This window comes from Metopolophium dirhodum, chromosome 1 (assembly GCF_019925205.1).
Source record: "Metopolophium dirhodum isolate CAU chromosome 1, ASM1992520v1, whole genome shotgun sequence".
In the NCBI taxonomy this organism is placed as follows: Eukaryota; Metazoa; Arthropoda; class Insecta; order Hemiptera; family Aphididae; genus Metopolophium; species Metopolophium dirhodum.
Window position 1 is genome coordinate 15,908,786 of NC_083560.1, and position 19,796 is coordinate 15,928,581.

The window sequence follows — 19,796 nt, forward strand, 5'->3', positions numbered from 1 at the left end:
TAGATAGCCAGATAGGTATCTATCAATCATCTGTATTTTTTTCAGTGTATATATTAGATTCTGAGCGAAATGATAAAAGTATTGATTTTACAATGATGTCTGTTTTTTTTTAATTTTTTTTTTGTGTCTGTCATCACCTTTTAGGAAAGTAAAAGTGCTTGGATTTCTTGAACAGTAACTTTTCTGATAGGAATTGAATCTAGTTGGTACTTTGTGGGGTCAAAAGTAAAAATTTCCAAGTAATTTTCAAATTCGTCGTGTAAAACAAAAGAAAAATTAAGGAAAAACGGGAATTTTCCAAATATTTTGACTTATTTTGAGCTGTTTACTGACATTTTCAGTTTCCATTTTTTTAGTTTTTTTTTCTAAAATATCATTAAAATTTTATTTGTTGGTTAAAAAACATTGAAAATTTAATAGAAGCTAGGTTAACTAGGCTCCTAGGTTATTATTTCAAAGGCAGATAAAATAATTAAAAATCCTTAGTCACAGTTTTTATTTATAAGTATTTAAAGTTCAAATCTTGACATAATACGGAAAAATCACGAAAATTAGCAAATAATTTTGAGTTGAGAATTCATAAAAATTTTCTTTTTAAATCTAAGTTTTGGAAATGTAATACAAGAAGTTCTATAAGTTTGTCTACCTTCATCGAAAAAAAATGTCTACAAGAAAGTAAAATTAAATTTTTATGAGCGTTTGAAATTCATATTTTTAACATTTGATATTCACTCGATTTCTCATGTAACGATTTTGCTATTTTGTTGTTATTCAAAAACGAATAACTGTAGACACATGACAATTTTACTGAATGTTTATATTTTTATTTTCTATACACCGTACAATTATTTTGACTCTTTTTGAGCTGTTTACGGACATTGTCAGTTTTCAATTTTTTTAGTTTTTTTTTCTATAAATATCAATAAAATTTTATGTCAGGATTTTGAACACCTCCACAATCAGAATTTGTACATTAGAAGTCGTATAGTAATCACAACAGTACGCGTGAAGTTGATTATAAATCTACTTCTCTGAGATGTTATATAGAGACTAAAAGCCAAGTTGAGTGAAGTTAAAAATGTAACATCAAAAATGTGACTACTTCGTGATATCTAAATATGACTTCTGCTTGCGATGTATAATACTGTTGTCTGTTAAATATACTTCGCATAGTACTCAAATAGGTTTATTACAGGGATATAAAATAGTAATTTCTCATTATTATCGCAAATGAACATCATATCAAAATTTTAATGTAGTTCACACCAGTGATATATTTTTTAAATATTCCTTACTCTATGAATATTTATTAAGTAGGTATTTTCTTATACTTTTATACTGTATCTAAACTTCGCTCCGCTGTAGATAATAAATCTTGGCTATAATATACGGTTGTGTAATTAGCTATTAGCTTCTACAGAAAATAAATATAATTATTATTGTATGAAAGGAACAAAAATACATAATAACTAAACAAAATACACAAACATAAACAAATTAAAAACATTTTTTTTTTTTTTTAAATAAGTTGAATAGGTCAAAACATTTTAACACATTTTTTAGTTGACATATTTTTTTATACAATCAATTGATAAAAAAACAGATTATTGTATTATTTTGTAGTCATGCTAAATTTTTAATTATTTATTTAACTTTTAACAAATAATTACATAAATTAATAGTTTTAAAAACTAATTATGCATAAAATAAATTAATAACAAAATAGGTAAGCATATTGAAAATTGGAATCTATTCCGGGAATAATAAAAATTATAACAAATTAACGTATACATATGGGCATTTTATACAAATATAAAAATTATTATTTTTTTTTTTTTATAATTTGTTTCAAATAATCTATTTATTCTAACTAATAACTGGTCTTCCAGGTGTATAGGTACTCAGTATAGTAGTAAACAGTAGTACTACCGTCGTACAGAGCATAGACGCCATAGAGTAAACATTTGACGATACCCACATTGGTCACATTACCTAGGTATTTAATATTATTAGTGCAGGCATATTAGTTAGGTAGGTAACAATTATAAGACACCTTACTCTGAAACACTTATAAACATACAAATTGTTATAATTTTTAGAAATTCTACATTAATAATTGCAAATTGCGATTTGCGGCTCAATAATAATTGAACGCGGGTACCTGGCTTATTATAGATTACATGGAAATTAAAATTTGGATTTTTGGAATTTGTTTTATGACAGTTCTGTTGTACACATGATAATATTCTTCTTTCTTGGTATTGATTAACTTTTATAGATCTATGATTTTATAATTATATGGTATTACGAATAACTAAATTATTAACTTATATATTATACCTACTACTATAGATAAAATATCTATTGGATTTTGGAACCGAAAAAAACCAAAATAACCTCTACATCAAAGTATAGGTTTCGGTTTCGGTTCCTAAAAAATTTATATTTTGAGGGATCCGGTCCGGTTTCGGTCCCGAGATTTTCAAAAGGTTTTGTCGAAAACCGGTCCATTTCGGTACCTACGGTTCCAGATCCTGTTTCTAAGAGAAGAGTTTATATAAATTTGAATGTGAGCCATATTTATTACCTAGGGACTATATGGTACCTACATTTGAATAAGCAAAAACAAACTCATAAGCATCGAATGAGTAAAACAATAGCATAGCTATGCACTAGATTGTTCTAAAATAATGTTAAAATATGTTCAATGAAATTCATTTAAATAGATAACGGGTATTCCACTCGTCATGATGTAATTTTGTATTGGTTGTATAAGAAAATCGTATAAAATAAAATATAATATAGGTGAACCTACCTACCCAATTTAATATTTATAACGATTGAATTATTAAGTAGTATAAACCAAGTGTAGTATAATAAGTTGCAACAGGTGTAAACGGCAGCAAAAGAACCATGCGACTTGGAACACCGTGAAGCTAACAAAATTGTATATTCGCGACTATATTATTATTATATACGTGAGCATCGAGGTCGAACACCTCTGTCAAAAACTACGAAGGAATGTGCGTTCCACACTTTCCACACTTATAACATTATTAGAAATATAAATTTTAGTAAAACGCCTAAACTTGGTTTCGTATATTTTCCATTAATATAGCTTGCTGAGTGACATAATAGTATGAACACTTATTATACAAATTTAAAAAAAGAAGTCTGTTTATCTATTATCACAACAAAACACTTCGTCGGACAGAGTGTAAAAAACAGCTAAATAAAAAAAAAAGAACAGATATTTAAGCACTTTAATGATGTGATATCATAAAAAAATGCTAAGTAAATTGAATTAAAGTACATTTATTTTGTTTCAATAATTTATTAACTTGGCTAGAAATTATTTTGCGTAGAAATGTACATTATAATATTATAAATTATAATGAACTTCTAATGCCTTTTGGTTATTTTGTTCACGTTTTTCGTGTGCAATTTTGTGTGTATATTATAATTTCTCGCCAAGTAAACAAATTATTTTTTACTTTTTGTTTTTAACTTATTAACTTATTCAGTTAAAATGTTTATTGTTGTAACTTAACTTTTTATGATATCTTACCTATCACTGTCGTAATAATCACATTTTTTACACAGTGTAAAACGTCTTTTTACTGAGTTAAGTCAAGTTTATTTTCTATCTCAACTTTAAACTAATCTAGTTTAATTTTTTTTAAATTTTAACTTAACTGAAGGATTTTTAATTAAAATAAATTAACTCGCCACAGTTAATTATTTTCATTAACCTTTGCATACTTTTGTGAACCTTAAAGTTTTAATATTTAACTTGCTAATACTCATGGAAATTCTTATTACTCTGTGGTGTAATGTATTTCAACAATCACGGTCATGAAGGATGATTAACTATATACTTTTAGTGGTAATAATAACAATTAAAATGTATATACCTATAAATTATAATTATTAAACAACATATTAAATGTCTTATTAAAATTTATTTATTTAAACTAAACAAATAGAAGATGAATCAAATGGAAAAACTAGTGTTGTCAAGAAGCAGCCGACGTCTATACACAATGTTTGTCATTTATCTGTGTCCATGAAAAATAGTTCACTGTACAAATTCATCTACAAATTACTACAAATTATATTTCTAAGGTAGTTATGTCTACAGAAAATGTTTCTAATGCAGCTACATCTGCAAATAGTATTCAGAATACTCACATGCTTACATTTCACATTAGTATTCCTAATACTCCTATACTTATCTCTACAAATAGTATTTCTAATACAGCTATGCTTTCATCTACAAATAACAATAGATTAATTGTATCTGACAATAGTACCAACAAAGACGTTATTTCTAGAACAGAAAATATTTTTAGATTGCAAATGCTTGAGTTTTTAAATAAAAATTGTATAGACGGTATTTCAGGAGTACCTTTAACTAAACCATATCCATGCATTTTTAACTGTTGCATGGTTGTGAATAACTTACCGATAAAACAATCGGCAGTATACAATCTATTTTTTCTACATCATATGATAATTTAAGTCATCCAAATTTACATCGTGATATGAATTCCAAGTTATCAATTGTTCTATATCTGCTACAAATTACTGTAATGTAAACAGATCAAATACACTAATTTGCCTCCAAAAAATATTTGGATTAATGAGTTAACTTCTTTGATTATTAAAAATGAGAATACATTTGAAAGATACATTGTTGACTGGACACGGATGCTTCAAAAAAATTGAACCCTATGCAAAATGTTTTAAATAAAGTACATAAAGCTACTCAACATATTAAATCACTTTTTTCGTTTTATAACAAATCTAAAAAATCTAAATATAGTCAGTCTTATGGTTGTAAATGTTATATCAAATCTTATAAGCATAAGTATGATAAATACTATTTACTAAGATAATAACTATGACAAAACATTTAAATATTTTACTATTTATTTATTTTTATAATTGTAAAATTGTTGTTAATTTTTTGCCAAATATTTTGTATTGAAAAAAAAGTTTAAAAAATGCCTAGTATTTTGGGCTATTATTAAAATATAATTATTTAATTCAACAAACTCAAATTTATGTATTGTTGTGTATTGTTATTAGTATGTTACTTATAGTATATTGTTTAATACTTTACAACTTAGGTTATGAATTGTTCATTGTTAAAAATGACCAATATCACATCTGTAATATTATACTAATAACTAATATAAGTAATAACTAATAACTAAAGTTGTTTAGCTATCTTTAAAACATTGAAAGATTTAGAGTGACAAGATAAAACTAGAATAAATTAAAATGTTCTTTTTCTTGTTTCATAATTTGTATGTAGGTTCTTTCAAGGCCTTTTAACTGTGGGTCCTGATTTCCCCTCTCCTTTTAAATGAGTGAGTATTTTTTATTGACTATTACATTATAAAGAATAATTTTATATTTTCGTTACTAAATTATTATCTACAAAATATTAAATTCATAAATTAATAGGGCATAATATTATTGTGAACAGTTTTCAACAACTAACCACTAATGTTGCAAATGTAGCACTTTATATTCTTCGAACAATCTGAACAATTTGAAATTGAAATAGTTTTTTTAGATTTCCCAACTCCAATTGGGGTTACATTGTTTACTTTACGATCATTGTTTGTCGGTAACGAACAATAACATTTTGAATCGTCGTGAAAGTAACTAGTAGATTTGTAATTATCACTGAAGGGTTTTTCATGGTTTATACTTGTACTAGGTTGATGATATAAATTAGTATTTTCTTGAACATTTCCCAACAGTTTCGTTGCTAGTTTACAACTGTTTTTATATGCTAGAGATATGTAATCATTTTTTTCAATTCTTTGTTTCCACCACGATTTTCCACCAATTGTTGATTTCATATTACCAATCATGTTTATATTAGAAATTTGTGATGATATATGTTTATAACCATTACTCTGAAAAACAGTAGTTCCAATCAGTGGCGTATACAAGGGGAGGACATTGGGGTCAGATCCCTTCCCATTGGCTTTGGAGACTTGGAGTGGATCCTATATTGTGTTTGATGTGAATTTTGAATAAATTCAAATTATATTCATTGTTAATTATGTTGTTAAATATTTTACTACCTAAATAAAAAGTTTTGAGATGGTGGGGAATTTTTCAATTTTTCCCCTCCCATTTAGCTATTTTGTTTTCTTTTTTGATCCCCCCCTTTCAGAAATCATGTTTATGCCACTGGTTCCAATAATAACTTATTTTCAGAATTCAAAGTAGGTAGGTATGATATAGAGATATAGTGTACAGTACTTTACATCATACCTTTGTGTAAGTGCATTAATGTGTATTAGTAACAATTAATAAGTAGGTAAGGTAAGTAAGTAATATATAATAAGTAATAAGCAATAACCAATGTCCAATAATAATAAAATTAATAAGTATTGATTTTGTAGTGATTAGGATTACAAGGTGTTTCATTAAGAACACCAGATTTTAATTGCATGTGTTTTTTTATTGTGTGGCAGCTTTACAAGACATTTACCCAGCCGCACATGTCGTTTCAGCAGGATGGTGGGATTTTAGGGTTGACTTCTTTCCCGAATTGGTTAGGAATGTCCTCCCAGATAATTGCCGTGTACCAGACATAGATAATATACAGTACTACAGTAGGTATGTCCCAGAAGTCCCGTACACCCTTAGTATCTCCGTAGAAAATCAATATATTATTTAAATGCAGTAATAATTTACAGTAATAAGTATGGAAATTCTGATTGATTGGCAAAACTATTATTCTAAGAAATTCAAAATTATAATTAGCTCTAACTTGGGGGATTTTCATTAAATTTTCATATTTTTTTTGAACTTTTTTGAAAAATACAATCAACTAAAATGCTTTCTCTTAAATTGTTTTGAAGCGTATCAATATGTATCATTATATTAGGGCTTCAGCCTATTGTTTGGAGGTCCCAAACCTCAACTCTTTTTGCATCAATGACACTACCAGCGACCTGTTCGGGTTTGGCCCAAGTGATGTCGATCATATTATAAATACTTTACCCGATCGTCGCCTCCGCCGCCGCTGATGAGACCTCTATCATATCCATCGCCGCTGTACCGGTACAGCTTCAATACTTCACGTATTTCGGCGAGCAAGTCCGGCGACGCTTCGCCAGCAGGCAGACGACTCGCACCGTCGGCCGCTGAAGCTGCCTCGGCTTCGACCGCCGCGGCCAGCAAGACGTCCAGTCGGCTGTCTGCTCGTTCGCCTAGCAATCGGTCGGCCACTGGACCTGGCCGCAGCCCCGTAACGAACTTGTCCACAACCGGTGTCCACTGCGGCTGGTCGACGACGTCGAACCCGCACGGCACGGCGGCCGCCCTCACCCGCCTGTACCAGTCGTACGCCCGTTCGCCATCAACCTGGCGGATCGCGTAAAAGCGAGCGCGGACCCGGAAATCGGACGCCGCCACGATTTTCTTCCGGTCGTCACGGCCCGGAAATTCGTCCATGTATACGTGACGATATACCTATAATATGATAAAAAATAGCTATATTTATATAATATGCCACGGTTGTGGCGTTTCCGCTGTTTTCGTCGTATAGACATTTGCCGAAACTCTGTCCCTCGTTTCCATGACGAATTATAGCACATATTATAAAATGACATAATATTTTATTGAGTAATATTGCTTAGTGTATACTGCATAGGTACACTACACCACACCAGGGGTCCAGGGGTCACCAAACGGCGGTCCGCGGACGGATTTTATCCGACCCACAGAAGAGAAATAAATTACTTAAAGAATAATATTTCCATCAAAATTACTATTTACAGGTTTTAGATTTCATAGACGTCAATAATAATAAACAGAGAAACCGTAATTACAATATATTTTCAATTCAGATAAAAATACTTCTATACATTTTAATTTTTAATTAATTATTATTATTACAAGTAGCTGGGTTTTTTTTGAGGGGAGATCTGAGAGCAGTCTCAAAATCTCCCCTGACGAGCCACCCCTGGATAATAATGAATAACAATAACAAAACAAATTTACATATCATTAAAATCCATTAATTAACTCTTCATACCTTTTTCAGTTCATTCTCAATTTGTTGAATGTTTGTTAAGTTACAAAAAATTACACTCTGTATAATTCCGTGTATTATTAGAGGACCTTGATAAAACCTATTAAAAATGTAATTATTTTGTTTAAACGAGTAAAAAGAAAAATACATATTTTAATGCTTTAGGTACCTATTTGGTGGGTTTTGGAGAGTTGGAATATACTTTTTGTTTTCATCAGCTACCAACAAATAAAGCAACTCTGCAAGGTTTCTGGGTGTTACTGGAAAACACAGATACCTCAAACGTCTCTACAAAAATGTGTAATTATTGCTTTGCATCATCAGCCATCAAGAAAACTATAATACAATGAACATACAGACATACACTTCAATTCAGTAACATGATAAATTATAAAAAGGTGGGTAAGTGGATGTCGCTCTGTGTACAGTAGGTTACAAGTGGATCACTGTAATGGATGGTGTTAAATTTAAATTCAATGATATAATATGATTGTATGAGAAAAACGATTCTGAGCGAAAACCGTCAGTCAGCCTATGATATTACCAAGTATATTTGATGATATTATTGTGAATAAAGTAATTTATATATAACCTATTTACGTAGAGCCTAAGAGCCTTATGTTCAATTTACAATCTTTAGCTATAAAAGTTGAACATTTTATAAATTTTTAACTACAAAATAATTATTAAATTATAAATTTGATAAATGTTGTAAAAATTCGATCTTTAAATGCTTATAAAAAAAAATTGTGACTATGTATTTTTAATATTTTTTAACTGATATTGTATTAACATTTCAGGAGCCTTGTATTAAATGTTTACACTTTTTGGCCCAACAGATAAAACTTTATTGATATTTATTAAAAAAAAAACTAAAAAAATTGAAAACTGAAAATGTCCATAAACAGCTCAAAAAGATTCAAAATATTTTCAAAATTGTATGGTGTATAGAAAATGCTAATACAGTAAAACCTGTGTAATATGGAAACCGTTGGGACCGGATATTTTTTCCATTTTAGACAGGTTTCCATTTAATACAGGTTGTAAAAAAAAAATTTTCCCGATAAATCTTTATCAAATGTAATTTATTATTTATTATTAATTTATTTATTTCATATTTTTTACATATTATTTATTATTTATTATTACATAATTTATTTATTTCATATATTTTACATATTATTTATTATTGGATTTTACTCCAAAATTCATCCAATGTTTGTTGTTTTGTTATTTGACTTGCCATTTTCTTTTCTACTAAATTTTTCAAGTTGAGAATTGATTCAAGAAGTTCATTTTCATTATTTTGATCTAATGCGAACATTTCTAATCGTTTTATTTCATGGAGGGCGTTCTTATACGTTTTAATATCATTGCCGTGCAATGGTACATTATCTGTTTCGTCTTCGGAACTGGATTGTTCAACGTCTATTGAAATTGAAGTGCAAGGTTTCACTGTAGTATCAGTAATAATATCAGTATCATTAGTACATAAATGCTTATCGATGTTAACATATTCATCACTATCTACTTTTTCATTTATTGTAAAACATAGCAATTTAAAATCGTTATCGTTATCGTTAATGGCATCTGTTGGCTGGTCCAAAACTAAATTAAACCCGGCTTTTATGAAACATTTTTTGACTGTATCTGGTTTTATTATGTTTACAGATTTATTCAACCAATAAATTGCATCTAGTATATTAATTTTATTTGACAGTCATTAACACTTTTTATGCTATCCATACTTGCTAATAACGATTGTAAAACCATTTTACGATAATTTACTTTAATCGAATAAATAATTCCTTGGTCCATTGGTTGGGTAAGTGATGTCGTGTTAGCTGGAAGCCTGACTCAATTAGTTTAATTTTTTCATTTAGTGTTAAACATTTATTTTTGGACGTCATATTGAATATACGTCTATACGCAGTCTACGTCAGAACACTACTACGACGCTTATCGATAAAATAAACTTATTGCAACGAAATAATCTATATAATTGATGTAAATTATATTCATTGACTGATAATTTTAAAATATTACATGTACATATTTCCATGATATACAGGTTCATGACAAAATATTGTTTCCATTTCCACGTTAAACAGGTTCCATCTTATTCAGGGAACGATGTATTTAAAACTACATTAGGTTCGCCGGGACCGTAACATTTTTCCATAAAAGTCAGGTTTTCACGTTATTCAGGTTCCATATTACACAGGTTTTACTGTATAAACATTCAGTGAAATTTTCAAGTATCTAAATTCGTTCGTTTTTGAATTACAACAAAATAAGGAAATCGCTACATGAGAAATCGAGTGAATATCCAATGTTGTAAAAATTTGAATTTCAAACGCTCATAAAAATTTAATTTGACTTTCTAATAGACATTTTTTTTTGGATGAAGGTAGACAAACTTATGTGGAATCTTGTATTACATTTTAAAACCTTAGATTTAAAAAGAAAAAGTTTTACGAATACGTTGTTACATATGTTTATATGTAAATATAAACAACCAGTGAAAATTTCAAGTATCTACGGTCATTTGTTTTAAAGTTAAACCAAAAACCATATTCAATTTTGTAAAAAATCAATTTTGTGTAAAAATTCCCGTTTTTCCTTAATTTTTCTTTTGTTTATCTTGTTGCTTGTGAAAACTATTGGGAAATTTTTTACCCCCCAAAGTACCAACTAGATTCACTTTCCTATCAGAAAAGCTACTGTTGAAGAAAGTCGAAGCATTTTTACTGCTCTAAAAGGTGTCTTCAGACACAAAAATAAAAAAAAAAATAAAAAAAAAACACACATCATTGTAAAATCAATACATTCATTGCTCCACTCAGAATCTAAAATAATATTTAAAAAAATGTAAATAATATAAGTTCGTGACTTTAGCGGCACTCATGTAACAGAATTCAACTAAACCTATTCAACAATTTTGTAGGACATTTGTTGGACATTGTTGGAAAGGTTTTACAATTTGTTGGACCTCCATTAAAAAGTTAGGAGCGATTTTCCAAAACCACCGCTCAGTTCACACCAATGGCCAACATTAAATCAAACCCATCAAAAACTATACGCAATTGTTCGCAACGGTTTGTTGGATGTTGTTGGAAATATCCAGCCATTTGTTGGAACTCCGTTTATTTTATACGAATTTTTGAAAAAGTGCCGCTAACTTCACTCACATTTTAGTTTCAGCTGATTTATTTTCATAGTACAAGAAGCCGACGTTATCTCTGATTATTTCTGTAGTCCTTTCTACCCCAAACACAGTAGTATAACTATTTGGAAAATGGAGCATCTCTAGTTCTACTATTTTACATAATAAATAATTAAATATATTCAGAGTAATAACTATACTAATAAAAATAACATACCGATTAAATTGGCATTGACAGCAACTACTGGCATTCATCAAGTAAGTGTTAAATTTAAAATAATATTTTATAGACACAATAATTACATAGGTAGTTGATATTTCAAAGTTTAGATAACAATGAATGTCAATTACTTAACTTAGTTATCACAGGACTGGAGGTCGGATTTCAATTTCATTTAAAATTTAATAATTATTTTTTAGTTAAAAATGTATAAAATGTTCAACTTTTATAGCTAAGGGTTGAAAATTGAAAACAAGGCTCCACGTAAATAGATTATGTATAAATTACTTTATTCACAATAATATCATCAAATATACTTGGTAATAACATAGGCTGACTTACCGTTTTCGCTCAGAATCGTTTTTTCTTATACAATGATATTATATCATAGTAAATAATAAATAACTATGTAAAATAGGTTTTACTAATGTTTATCATAAAGCTATTTTCAATGTCCAAAAATTAATGTATCCTAGTCTGAACTAGGTACCTATATTATGCATACCTTACACACTTAAATAAGTACAAAGTACAACAGTACAACTGCAGTATAAGAATAAGTATTTTGTTAAATTGTCCACTTATATTTTTTTTTATCTATCACTAAGTCTTATTATGGCAGATGACAAATATAAAATATGTAAAAACATATTATACATTTTATACATTACATGAAAACACTAAAATACAAAGCACACTGTAGAACTGTACAAGAATAAGATTGTCTGTACATTTTTTACTAAACTTTTTTTACGGGACTTTTTTTTCCGATTACCGTATTATGTTAGGGATTTGTATAGGCAATACCTCGTACACATTCTTCTCATTGTCTGGCTAGGTCAAAGAGCGTTGTATAGTCAATTCATTTGGATTCTGATCAGAGTGACTAAATTATTTCAAATCTTAAGTAACTACCTATAATAATTTGTAAGTGACTAAAAATTATTAATTATTAATATATTTTTTGTATATTTTGTTGTTTTTATTGCATATTTTTAGCGCATATTTAGTGATATTTAATGTAATATTATAGAGCATATTTATGCAATTTTAAGTGCTATAAAATCCCAACCCTGACTATGAAGCTCTTGAATATATTAAAAAAATATAATTATATAAATGGTTCAGTCTTTTGTAGTTGGCCAATTTACACATTCACAAATACACTGGGGGAAACAAATTTCCCACCAAGAGAATTTGAATTTGATATGGCTGTTTTAAAAACACAATAAAATTTTGAAACTAATTTGACTCTTTTTGAGCTGTTTACGGACATTGTCAGTTTTCAATTTTTTTAGTTTTTTTTTCTATAAATATCAATAAATTTTTATTTGTTGGGTAAAAAAGCGTGAAAATTTAATATAAGGCTCCTAATATATCGTTCTAATAGCAGATGAAAAATATTAAAAATACATAAGCACAATTTTTTTTTATAAGCATTTAAAGTTCAAATTTTGACAACATTTATCAAATTTATAATTTATTAATTATTTTGTAGTTAAAAATGTATAAAATGTTTAACTTTTATGGCTAAGGATTGAAAATTTAAAACAAGGCTCCACGTAAATAGGTTATACATAAATTACTTTATTCACAATAATATCATCAAAATATATACTTGGTAATATCATAGGCTGACTGACCGTCAGAATCGTTTTTTCTTATACAATGATATTCTATCATTGAATTCAAATTTAACACCATCCATTACAGTGACCCACTTGTAACATACTGTACAGCAGAGCGACATCCACTTATCCCCTTTTTTGTATATTTTGTTGTTTTTATTGCATATTTTTAGCGCATATTTAGTGATATTTAATGTAATATTATAGAGCATATTCATGCAATTTTAAGTGCTATAAAATCCCAACCCTGACTATGAAGCTCTTGAGTATATTAAAAAAATATAATTATATAAATGGTTCAGTCTTTTGTAGTTGGCCAATTTACACATTCACAAATACACTGGGGGAAACAAATTTCCCACCAAGAGAATTTGAATTTGATATGGCTGTTTTAAAAACTTTATACCTACATACCTATGTATATAGCGAGCTGAATTGAATCATAATTTTGGTTGTTACTCATTGCACATATATCTACGTATGATAATTTTTAGTTATTTAAAAAAAAAGTTTTTTTTTAATAAAAATCTTTTAGGCGGTCATAAAAAGGCTTTGAGGACGCTGGTATAAATTAAACTTAGTGTCGAATGAGATTCACAAAAAATTTGATACTCTTGTTGTATGCGGCCACATGTTTTTATATTTAATTAAAATATCAAACCATACATAATTTATTATTATGTAACATATACTATATGATTTGACGTATCATGGAAAACCTTCAAATGAGTCACCTTATAGCATTTTTCTACCATCGTTAAATATGAGTATCAATTCTTCTATATCTAACATTATTTTATTATTTTTACTTTAATAAAATACTAAATGAATAGGTAGGTCATATACTAAACGAATACCAAAAGTATACACTCGCGTTGTGGATTTCAAAGCAGTAGAACGTACGTTGTCGTGTAACTTAATTTAAATATAAAAACGGGCGTTCAAGTATTTTTTATTTAAACAGGGGTTTTTTTAAGAAAACTCCCTAACATTAGGGAGGTCAAAAGTACAAAAGTAGGGAAAATTTTTATGAATTTCCAACACAAAATAATTTGCACATTTTTGTGAATTTTACGTATTTTATCAATATATGAACCTTAAATGCTTTAAAAAAATTGTGACTACGGATTTTAATATTTTTCATCTGTATTTGAAACAATATATTAGAAGCCTTTATTTAAATGTTTAAGCTTTTTTACCAAACAAATAAAATTTTATTGATATTTATAGAAAAAAAAACAAAAAAAAATGGAAACTGAAAATGTCCGTAAACAGCACTAAATCCAAGCACTTTTACTGTCCTAAAAGATGACGACAGACATAAAAAAAAATGAAAAAAAAACACATCATTGTAAAATCAATACATTCATCGCTTCGCTCAGAATCTAAAATTGGAAACTGAAAATGTCCGTAAACAACTCAAAATAAGTTTAAATATTTTGAAAATGTTATGTTGTATAGAAAATGGACTCTGAAGAGGACGTGATACCCGCATTTGTTGTCTCTGTCTTACAAGTGCGTAACATAAGAAATTTTACGCTCAGCAGAACGAAAAATTTGAAAACCAAGCGGCTGCCGCCGCGACGAAGTTTCGCTTTTGGACGCTCTGAGAAATCGACGGATTGACGGATATAAATGTCCGGGCGGGCTGTAGAAACGGAGCGGTGTTTAGTTTTCTGCTCCACGGAATTCCTGTCAGCCTTTTTTCCATGAATTCTTCATTTTGTAGTATAGGATGGTTCAGCGATCTTTTTTTCGGGAAAAGTACACAAGGACACAATCTCCTAACCTAAAAGAGAAGGACTCTCTTTTGCCGTACACAACCGACACGACGACACGTCTTCTTCATTTCATGGTTCTATCTGCTACCGTCTCCTGTTGTTTATTTATTGTTTTATATTTGAAGTCTGCCATTCAGTTCCGACCAGGGTAGTCGTTGTACAATCCATTATTGTACTACGACTACCTTGGTCGGGTTTCCAAATGACGCATATTAGTTCATAATACCTATGTGGAATGCCAAAATCGAACGTCAAAAGTCAAAACCAAGTAAGTCTCGTTTGTTAGCATGCATTTCCGTGTTGTTTATTTCAATACTGTAATCATGCCTTCTCGCATTTCATAGGATGATGTCAACGCACTATTTGTTTTCTCTATCTGTGTGGGCCAACATAGTCAAAACATATTCACGCAGAATCATATTTTTTTTTATGTTTTAAGTAATCTTAGAGTAAAATCACACATTACAAAATGACGGAGAATGATATTTTTGAAGGTATGACATATCGATTTGTCTAAATATTGTCTCAAAGCAATATCCTACAACTAATATCTACAAATTTTTTTTGTTTATTTTGAAAGTCGATTACAAAGTCAAATAAACAATAAAATATAAAATTGATGTCATACCATCAAAACATTATCCCCCATAATGTTTGTGATAGTTGATTTTACTCAAAAATCTTAAAAAAATATTTTAAGTGAAATCGTTTTATCTATGTTGCGCGTGGGTCCGAGATAGAAAAAAAATACTGCGCTGACATCGGCGATACCTACATCATATTAATATAATATTGAAAATTGTATCCCTTATAATACATTTATTATTTATTTATTTGTAGTGTTCACATGTATCAATCAATATGGGCTGAATAGAATTCAAGAGATACCGCCAAACTACAGGCTGTAATGAAAATATCACTCTCAAAATCTTTAGTGTCTACCTCCAACTATGGTTACGGTAATTTAATACTCCATACATGCATTTTTGTGTGCATATTGCGGAAAATGTGATTATCTTGTTCCTGTAGCAATTCTATACCGAGGACAACCGTTTTTATGTGCGTACACCAGGCAGTCTAAGTGTCAATTTGCCACAGCGTTGGCACATTTGTTTTCATCCGATGGTTAATCTATAGCTATGGGATAAAAGTTTGTGTGCCAACGCTGCGGCACTTAGATTGCTTGATGTATACATGTAAAAACGTCTGTCCTCGTGAAAAAATTACATCAGAGTTGTTGGTTCAGATCAATTAAATAATCTGCGGTGTGTACATGAAAACAGATGCGTATTGAGATAAAATTATCAAATTACTAAACATTCCAATGAATAAAAACGTTGTTAGCTGTAATGATAAATTTAAGTAATTCGATATTATGAATGTTTAAATGTTGTCTTGAACATTGAGCAAGACAGCTATATAGGTACAATTAATAACTCTTTCACTGCTGAATTATTTTTTCCTTTATACTGTATTGTGTAGGGATAATATTTTTTTTTCAATATTTTTTTTACTTTGTATTGCACACTTATAGTTTTTTATTCACCTATTTTCGGTAGATATTTTTTGCCTAATGAAATTGCATAATCATTTACAATATTATGTTCTTGTTGTCACATTAATCCAAACAATTGCTGTTTTTTTTTTTTTAAATGAGAGGACGTAATGATGTATCAATTGCAATGAAAGGAGTAACAGATTATATAAAAATGTATTTATTTTTGTAAAGTAAAATTTATTTATGGTTATTTTCTTTAACATCCAGAACATTTTAACAGCTTATTAATAAATGCATATTGTACCTACTCAATAATAATATTGTTTGAATTTATTAATTTATACCTAGCTACTTTTCAAAAGAAATTATGGTATGAACCTATCTACACCATTCTTCACTACATTGGTATTGACTTATTAATTAATAATGCTATGAATAACTAATATTACATGAAATAATATTATAATATTATTTATATATAAGTTAGATACCTATGTGATTTGTTTTTGGAAAAATTAGTTCAACTTACTGTATTTACACACCAATACATTTATCGCTTCTCTTGAGTAAGTTTTGAGTGTATAAACTACACACATAGGTACATCTAGTTTTAAGATATAGTTTCTTTATTCAAAGCTATAAGCACGACCATTAGATGCAAACTTGTACCTGATCTGCCCGAGTAACTAATTTTTACTATTAGCATTATTATTATTATGAGATTAACGCCAAACGGCTTTTATAGAATGGTATACAGTATATACATATTTAAATTAGATGGATAACAGCATAGATTTAAGTACAAACTAAACTAGGTAAATGAACATAAGAAAAATTTAACAAAATACATAAGATACATAATATGTTGTATTGAACATTTTTAATATCTGTCTTAAGGATTTGGTCGCAAGAAAAAATTTTTTCAATTTTAAAAAAAACTTAAAGTTAAAGTGATGAAGACACATAGCAATTTCTCTTCTATATTGCCCCCTAAACCTATAACATAGTTGTTACGAGTTATGAATTCCAAACAACAATTTTAATTATCACATGGTTCATTTTTAAAAGTTAAACTTGTTGATCATATAATTAAATAAGCAATTAAATCATTGTAGAAAAAAAATTAAATCTATAAAAGTATGACGAGAATGGCCTAGCATTTGTATCGAAACTAAGAATGGATTTAAATAATGAAGTAGGTATAAAATTATAATGTTAACACAAACACATTTTTTTTAAAAGAGCATCTAGTGGTCCACTATGAACTTGCTTGTGTACAAGTTGTTATATTCACTTTGGCTTTAATTAAAAAGAAATTAATAAAAACAATTTTTATTATAATATTATATGTGAAACAGAGTAGGTACCCATGGATTTCCAACGATATCATATTTGATAAGTGTCATATACCTTTCCTTCATGGATTGCGACACACAAATTCTGCATGACTACATACCTACAAGACAAAAACAACATGACTTTTGTTACAATTTTCAAAAAGAAAGAGTGAATTTAGATTTTTAATGGAAATAAGAATAGAACATTCAAGGAACTGAGTAAATATTTTTTGAGAGGTCAAAGTTTTGTTATAACTTAAAATACATTTCATGAAAACAAAAACTTAAACAAAAAGAACGTCATATCCTCTAAAATACTAGTGTAAAATAATAATCATAAAAATACTTATAATAATCATAGTAATAATAATAATTATAATAATAATAATAGTATCTACATTATATAGGTTATTATACAATTTACGATAATTTGATTGTTATAACTAAAGTTCCAGTTTACCCATATGGTTTTCCATGTCTTTACTGAGTATATGCAGTTTTGGTTTTACTTTCAAGTAGTCAGTTGTAAATTCACATGGAAAATTGATTGCTGTTCTTTAGTAATGATTGTTGTTTGTGTTTGTTCTCCTGAAAATTGATTTTCATGACTTAACACTCTTGAAGTTAACCACAAATTATATTATAATATATATTATTTATGAAAAAAAAAGAAATTCAAAATACCTTTTTCGCTTTTTTTGAACGATACCCAGAAGACATAATTTGTGGTACAGTTTAAGTAGTGGTGTTATTGCCATCACCATTATTCACACCAGATGGTAATAATTATTGTTTAACACATGTATCTATTCTTTTTTTTGTCATAGGAAACTTATTGATTTTATTAGATGGTAATTTGAATTTAGGAATTTTTGGACCTAAGCCTATGAAAAAAAATGTATAACATTCAGAATTAACATTATGTTTGATTCTTATCTAGCTATTTAAAACAAAAAGTTATGAATTATGGATATTGAACATTGAGTAGAACTATCTTTATAAAACTAAAAAATGATGTACAATTTGTAAATACGAGTATATAAAAAAACTGATTCATTTTTAGCATACCCATTAAATGTGATACTTTATTATAACTAATATAATATGGATTGGGCAAATCATATTTTTGGTATTTTGTGCGGTCAAAGTGTTTTAAACTAATTTTTTCACCAAGAAGTATATCATTCATCCATTTCACATTAACCACTGGTATTTTAAAAGCTGAAGCTTTTTTTATCAATGCACCTTTTAATCTATAAAAACAAAATATATAAGTACATTTAATTATTTAGGAGAAAACTATACAATTTTAATTAAATAATATAGTAAGACACAATTTATATTTATAGTTCATTGCAAAAATCATTTGAAACAGTGGCCCCAATCTTTTTTAAGACATTTGCCCCCCAAGAATGGATATTAATTAAACTTATTATAAGCCCATAAGTGCATGCATATTTTGTACTTTTAAATGCACTAAATTCCTAGGCTTACTAATAAATGTAGGACGTTGGGACATAGGTAATCTATAACCTATATTCTAGCCTAACCTATCCTATATATCTAGAGCAGTGACAGGCGTTATAGATTTTGCCATAATGATCTTTTTACCCATAAGAAATTTATCGATTGTGAAAACAATCATATGTTGTAGCGCATAGTATCTATATTTTAGGTTTAGTATATTACAGTAAAATGCAGTTTTATTGTAAAGACATATGTCTTACATGCACCTACCGAGTCATTTTCATCAAGTCTACAATAGTCTACAATAAAAATTTATTGATATTTATAGAAAAAAAAACTAAAAAAATTGAAAACTGACAATGTCCGTAAACAGCTCAAAAAGAGTCAAATTAGTTTCAAAATTTTATTGTGTATAGATAAACATTCAGTGTAATTTTCAAGTATCTACAGTCATAATTACAACAAAATAAGAAAATCGTTACATGAGAAATCGAGTGAATATCAAATGTTGTTAAAATATGAATTTCAAACGCTCATAAAAATTTAATTTGACTCTTGTAGACATTTTTATTTTGATAAATGTAGACAAACTTATGGATAATCTTGTATCACATTTTCAAATCTTAGATTTAAA

General features: G+C 28.5%; 1 pseudogene; it reads left to right on the forward strand.

The window, feature by feature from the left end:
* The first annotated feature begins 3,287 nt into the window (after positions 1–3,287).
* Positions 3,288–4,898, forward strand: LOC132933391 (uncharacterized; annotated as a pseudogene).
* The last annotated feature ends 14,898 nt before the right edge of the window (positions 4,899–19,796 follow it).